This window comes from Oncorhynchus gorbuscha, linkage group LG06 (genome assembly GCF_021184085.1).
Source record: "Oncorhynchus gorbuscha isolate QuinsamMale2020 ecotype Even-year linkage group LG06, OgorEven_v1.0, whole genome shotgun sequence".
NCBI classification, from domain to species: domain Eukaryota; kingdom Metazoa; phylum Chordata; class Actinopteri; order Salmoniformes; family Salmonidae; genus Oncorhynchus; species Oncorhynchus gorbuscha.
This window is the reverse complement of record NC_060178.1, coordinates 8,999,740-9,007,239: the sequence shown is the minus strand read 5'-3', so window position 1 is coordinate 9,007,239 and position 7,500 is coordinate 8,999,740. Positions and strand designations below refer to the sequence as shown.

Genomic DNA, 7,500 nt, shown 5'->3' with positions numbered 1-7,500 from the left:
TCCCCTTGTTTCTTCTTCTTCTTCTGTGGATTTTATATGGCAGTTGACAACCAAGTTTAAGGTGTATTACCGCCACCATCTGGACTGGAGTGTGGACCTCGTTCATCTTTCAATCACCCAGGTGGGTAATAACGCTTGTAAAAACCACTGAGTAGATGGGAGAGGCAGGACTTGCAGAAGCAAGTTCTGTTTTGGCGCCTGGCTACGCAGACGCTCTCAAGCAGTTTGGATGAGATGATTGAATAACATGTGTGTGTACATTTATTTTGTAAAGCTCGCGCATTCCTACGTGGGAGGTCTGGAATTCATCGCTATATTTATGTGTATGTATATATATCTTTAATTTGCTATTGGAATTGCTTAAATATTTCCTGTATATACTATGCTTACTTAATTACTTTATTGTGTACTTCATATTTCCTATTCTTATTTCTCGTGTTTTTTTTATAGTAATACATTGTTATTGAATTGTTAGGTTTTGAGATAAGACAAACTGTACTTGTGCATGTGACATAAGACTTGAAACCCCGACAACACAACATATCCCAACTAACCCTAACCCTAACACATATCCCAACTAACCCTAACCCTAACACATATCCCAAATAACCCTAACCATAACACATATCCCAAATAACCCTAACCATAACCCATATCCCAACTAACCCTAACCCTAACACATAACCCAACTAACCCTAACCCTAACACATATCCCAACTAACCCCCTAACACATATCCCAACTAACCCTAACCCCGACTAGACAACCCTAACCCAGACTCGACAACATATCCCAACTAACCCTAACCCCGACGAGACAACATATCCCAACTAACCCTGACCCCGACTAAACAACATATCCCAACTAACCCCAACAACACATATCCCAATTAACCCTAACCCCGACTAAACAACATATCCCGACTAACCCTAACCCGACGAGACAACATATCCCAACTAACCCAAACCCCAACAACACATATCCCAACTAACCCTAACCCCGACTAGACAACATATCCCAACTAACCCAAACCCCAACAACACATATCCCAACTAACCCTAACCCCGACTAGACAACATATCCCAACTAACCCTAACCCCACATATCCCAACTAACCCTAACAACACATATCCCAACTAACCCTAACCCCACATATCCCAACTAACCCTAACAACACATATCCCAACTAACCCTAACAACACATATCCCAACTAACCCTAACAACACATATCCCAACTAACCCTAACAACACCATATCCCAACTAACCCTAACAACACCATATCCCAACTAACCCTAACAACACCATATCCCAACTAACCCTAACAACACATATCCCAACTAACCCTAACAACACATATCCCAACTAACCCTAACAACACATATCATAACTAACCCTAACCCCACATATCCCAACTAACCCTAACCCCGACAACACATATCATAACTAACCCTAACCCCACATATCCCAACTAACCCTAACAACACATATCCCAACTAACCCTAACAACACATATCCCAACTAACCCTAACCCTAACAACACATATCCCAACTAACCCTAACCCCGACTAGACAACATATCCCAACTAACCCTAACCCCGACTAGACAACATATCCCAACTAACCCTAACCCAGACAACACATATCCCAACTTGGTGATGCTCACCTTCATTTTTTCGGGACTTTACGAGGGTGACTTTGGCGGGCCGCGGGGGCTGGTTGAGCGAGCGCCGGTCGGCGCGCGGGGAGAGACTCCTCTCCCGTGAGCCACTGCGTTCCCGCTCTCTGTCCTTTTCCCGCCTTCCGGCGCTCCTCCCGCTGCGCCGGGCCGAGGCCCCACCCACAGCGCTGTAGGCGCTAGGGCCGCTGCGTGCGGAGCGCGTCTCGTATATCTCCTCGTCGTAGCTATCTTCCTCATCCTCCTCCTCATCATCATGCTCCGACATGGTCGCCCTCTCCCCCAGACGACTCATGGGTACATGCACCTTCCGCTTCCGTCTGATCGTCTGAAGAGGAAGAAGACAACTTTAGCACGATGTCACTAGATCACCCCCCTCCCCCATTTCCTTCCCCCCATTCCTTCCATGTAATCTCAAACTCCCTCCCTCCCTCTCTCTCATGACAAGACATTAGCCCCATAGAGACTAAATCTAATACATAATAACAGTTGTAATTTATTCTGTGGTAAGCGCCATATCACTACATTATACCCGAAACTTCCAGTTCTCCCTCTGGGGCATTCCATGCCCATTGGCGGTGCTAAGATATGACCCCCCAGGTTTTAGCAGATGACAGGTTTGTCCCAAGCGTGCTGTGCTCCAGGTATTAAATATAAAGGAACTGCCCAATTCAGACGTTCATACATAATATATGCCATTTAGCAGACGCTTTTATCCAAAGCGACTTACAGTCAGTCATGTGTGCATACATTCTACGTATGGGTGGTCCCGGGGATCGAACCCACTACCCTGGCGTTACAAGCGCCATGCTCTACCAACTGAGCTACACAGGACCACATTAGTAAGAGCTGGATTCTATCAGTGGACCGGTGTTAAAGCCAGACTCAATCAGTTGTGTCATTTTGTTAACGTTTTACACCTTGTTTTGTTTGGGGCGACAAAACAAACCCGGGCAAGACCCAATGTAAACAAACCCGGGCAAGACCCAATGTAAACAAACCCGGGCAAGACCCAATGTAAACAAACCCGGGCAAGACCCAATGTAAACAAACCCGGCAGTATAGAGCACTGACTCTATACTGCCAAACAAAAGCTGCACTGACTCTATACTGCCAAACAAAACCTGCACTGACTCTATACTGCCAAATAAAACCTACACTGACACTATAATGCCAAAACCTGCACTGACTCTATACTGCCAAAACCTGCACTGACTCTATACTGCCAAAACCTGCACTGACTCTATACTGCCAAACAAAACCTGCGCTGACTCTATACTGCCAAATAAAACCTGCACTGACTCTATAATGCCAAAACCTGCACTGACTCTATACTGCCAAAACCTGCACTGACTCTATACTGCCAAACAAAACCTGCACTGACTCTATACTGCCAAATAAAACCTGCACTGACTCTATAATGCCAAACAAAACCTGCACTGACTCTATACTGCCAAATAAAACCTGCACTGACACTATAATGCCAAAACCTGCACTGACTCTATACTGCCAAAACCTGCACTGACTCTATACTGCCAAAACCTGCACTGACTCTATAATGCCAAACAAAACCTGCACTGGCTCTATACTGCCAAATAAAACCTGCCCTGGCTCTATAATGCCAAACAAAACCTGCACTGACTCTATACTGCCAAAACCTGCACTGACTCTATACTGCCAAAACAAACCTGCACTGACTCTATACTGCCAAACAAAACCTGCACTGACTCTATACTGCCAAACAAAACCCGCACTGACACTATAGTGCCAAACAAAACCCGCACTGACTCTATAGTGCCAAACAAAACCCGCACTGACTCTATACTGCCAAAACCTGTACTGACTCTATACTGCCAAAACCTGCACTGACTCTATACTGCCAAAACCTGCACTGACTCTATAATGCCAAACAAAACCTGCACTGACTCTATACTGCCAAATAAAACCTGCACTGGCTCTATAATGCCAAACAAAACCTGCACTGACTCTATAATGCCAAACAAAACCTGCACTGACTCTATACTGCCAAACAAAACCTGCACTGACTCTATACTGCCAAAACAAAACCTGCACTGACTCTATACTGCCAAACAAAACCTGCACTGACTCTACTGCCAAACAAATCTTCACTGACTCTATACTGCCAAACAAAACCTGCACTGACTCTATACTGCCAAAACCTGCACTGACTCTATACTGCCAAACAAAACCTGCACTGACTCTATACTGCCAAACAAAACCTGCACTGACTCTATACTGCCAAAACCCGCACTGACTCTATACTGCCAAAACCTGCACTGACTCTATACTGCAAACAAAACCTGCACTGACTCTATACTGCCAAAACCTGCACTGACTCTATACTGCCAAAACCTGCACTGACTCTATACTGCCAAAACCTGCACTGACTCTATACTGCCAAATAAAACCTGCACTGACTCTAAACTGCCAAACAAAACCTGCACTGACTCTAAACTGCCAAACAAAACCTGCACTGACTCTATACTGCCAAACAAAACCTTCACTGACTCTATACTGCCAAACAAAACCTGCACTGACTCTATACTGCCAAACAAAACCTGCACTGACTCTATACTGCCAAATAAAACCTGTAAGTGCAGGTTTTAGTTGGCAGTATAGCAGGGCTACAGCACCGGTATGCACATTTAGCAATGCGTGTGTGGATCTATCGGCTGTTTGCTAGCTAGCTTGCTGACTAGCGTTGCTTACCAGCAGTGGACAGCTAGCTGGCTCTCGTGATTATCAGATCTTGGCACGGTCCAGAGAAGCACGTGGGTACTATCACTAGAATAGCCGTGAGTGACGAGTCTTAGCAAATTGAAAATAATAAAAATCCCTTGCTGAATGAAAAATCACAGCACAATTCCCATTTCATTCCAAAACTTTGTAGCATTCCCAGCCATTGTTTGCAAATCTGCACTGCTTATAGCACGGACGGACAGGCAGACAGCCAGGAGACAATATATGAATCACAAGGATTTGTCAGCTAAATTACACTTTTATTCCAGATTACTCAACTCAAATTTTTGAGTCTTGTTTAAAATAAGAGAGATATAGATCGGCCTATTTGTATTGTTGATGTGTTGTTGTTGTCGTGGATGGATCAGAGGAACTGATAGGCCCGAGAACCGGAGCTATGAAAGGAACATTAACATAAGCTACGCATCATAATTACCTGGAGAATTCCGACATACAATTTGTAAACAAACCTGCTGTACTCGTAACACACAAAAACTTAATTTGTATCACTTTAAAGTGACACAAATGGCAATTGAAGCTTTCATTTATCCATTTCGAGATATATTAAACAAACAAAACAACAAATTTTTTTTTTTTTTTTTACTTACTGAGTCTGGCTTTAACATAGGACTTTTAAATCTTTGGGTTCCTCAAAAAGATACTCACAATTTTAGCATTCTTTCCACTTTTCCGTAGTTGCTGGACTGCGTATGCATGTTCCACGTTGTCCATGGAGACGGCGTTGACCATCGTGACTCTGTCATTCTCCCTGGAAGGAAAGGAGGAGAGAGTGACTTGTACAATGTAAACAAATGTCTTTGTAAACAACCAAATGAAGAAAAAAAAGAAGATTTATTTAATTTAATTTTGCACCATCCATAGCACCCTCTATGAATTTGAGAGAGGTTACATTTTCTCCAAGCCACATCCCTCAGCTTTATATCAAACCATGTGGTAACTCATCCCAAGAGAGGAGAGGAGGATCTTACTGCAGTAGGCCCTCGGCTGGACCTCCCTTCAGGACGTCTGAGATAACGATGGAGGTCTCACCACTCTGAAAATGAGGGTTATCCCGACCTCCCGAGATGGCTATCCCAAAGCCAAACCCTGGTGCCTGCACAGAGATGGAAAATGACATGTTCACTGACTACCCTGGTGCCTGGTGATACAGAGACCCAGAGAGAGAGACTCAGGAAACTCACGTGTGACGTCAGAACACAATAGTATTCTCCACAAAGGAGAGAGAGACAGACAGAGAGAGAGAGAGACAGAGACAGAGACAGAGAAAGAGAGAGACAGAGAGAGAGAGAGACAGAGAAAGAGAGAGCGCGAGAGAGAGAGAGAGACAGAGAAAGAGAGAGCGCGAGAGAGAGAGCGCGAGAGAGAGAGCGAGAGAAAGAGAGAGTGAGAGAGAGAGAGAAAGAGAGACAGAGAGACAGAGAGAGAGAGAGAGAGAAGCACGTTAGAACACAACAACTGTATTCATCACAACCACTGAGAAATATCACAGACCTCTCCAGTCCCAACAATTCCACTGCTACGTCACCTTCTAAACAAAGCACTGTATTGGTTTGATAGGGGAGAGTAGTAGTAAACAGCTCGCAAGTTATCTACTATTTAACAAGTGAGCCGTTTCTGCTGATAATTAAAGTCAAGACGATAACCTCATAACCATAGCTACCTTGCAACCGTTTATCCTCTTCAAAACAGTGACCGAGTTATTTACAGTTTCTACATTAGGTGAAGGTGAAATGGACAGACAAGGAAATAGGAGGAGTGTAGGAGGGGGGAGGGGGGGGGGACATGACAGACAGTGATTTGTATTGACAATCTATGCTTGTTGTGTTCATATGCCCGACCCTTGGCCTGTATGGAAGGTCAAGTTGTGACCTTGTGCTCTACAGCCTGGTGGAAGAATCATGAACTCTTTTTTAAAAAGGGCAAAACGGACCGTGTCGACGAGTGGTTAAAAGCAGCGTCCTATCACCTGTGACCACAGAACATCGGCCATTTTCTATTCGTCTCAAGACGATTTTACACGTTGAATCATAACGTCGACAGCAGGTGTTTTACTGAGCACGGCCAACGTTCATTAAGGTGCGTCTTGTCCTTGTATACAGAGCAGAATCCTGAATGCTTGCTTCTTATTGGACAAGTCCTGGTAGTCCCTCCCCGCTTCAGTCAGTTTTATTCCATTTGGTGCCTAATGAACAAGGTCCTGTTATTGTGTTCAGTGAGCATACTGTACGTGTACGGCTTGCAGCATGCTGACTAGTGGAGGCAGGAGGAAAAGAAGATGGAGGGAGCAGGGAAGAAGGACAAAATGGAGGGAGGCTAGGGCACAGAGATAGAGATAGGGGTTTCAAACATCCCACAGAGATAGAGATAGGGGTTTCAACCATCCCACAGAGATAGAGATAGGGGTTTCAACCATCCCACAGAGATAGGGGTTTCAACCATCCCACAGAGACAGAGATAGGGGTTTCAACCATCCCACAGAGACAGAGATAGGGGTTTCAACCATCCCACAGAGACAGAGATAGGGGTTTCAACCATCCCACAGAGATAGGGGTTTCAACCATCCCACAGAGATAGGGGTTTCAACCATCCCACAGAGATAGGGGTTTCAACCATCCCACAGAGATAGAGATAGGGGTTTCAACCATCCCACAGAGATAGAGATAGGAGTTTCAACCATCCCACAGAGATAGGGGTTTCAACCATCCCACAGAGATAGGTGTTTCAACCATCCCACAGAGATAGGGGTTTCAACCATCCCACAGAGACAGAGATAGGGGTTTCAACCATCCCACAGAGATAGGGGTTTCAACCACCTCACAGAGATAGGGGTTTCAACCATCCCACAGAGATAGGGGTTTCAACCATCCCACAGAGATAGGGGTTTCAACCATCCCACAGAGATAGGGGTTTCAACCATCCCACAGAGATAGGGGTTTCAACCATCCCACAGAGATAGGGGTTTCAACCATCCCACAGAGATAGGGGTTTCAACCATCCCACAGAGATAGGGGTTTCAACCATCCCACAGAGATAGGGGTTTCAA

At 45.0% G+C, this 7,500-nt stretch overlaps 1 pseudogene; it reads right to left on the bottom strand.

The window, feature by feature from the left end:
- Nucleotides 1-7,500, bottom strand: part of LOC124037497 — a 213,724-nt pseudogene that overhangs the window by 65,119 nt on the left and 141,105 nt on the right.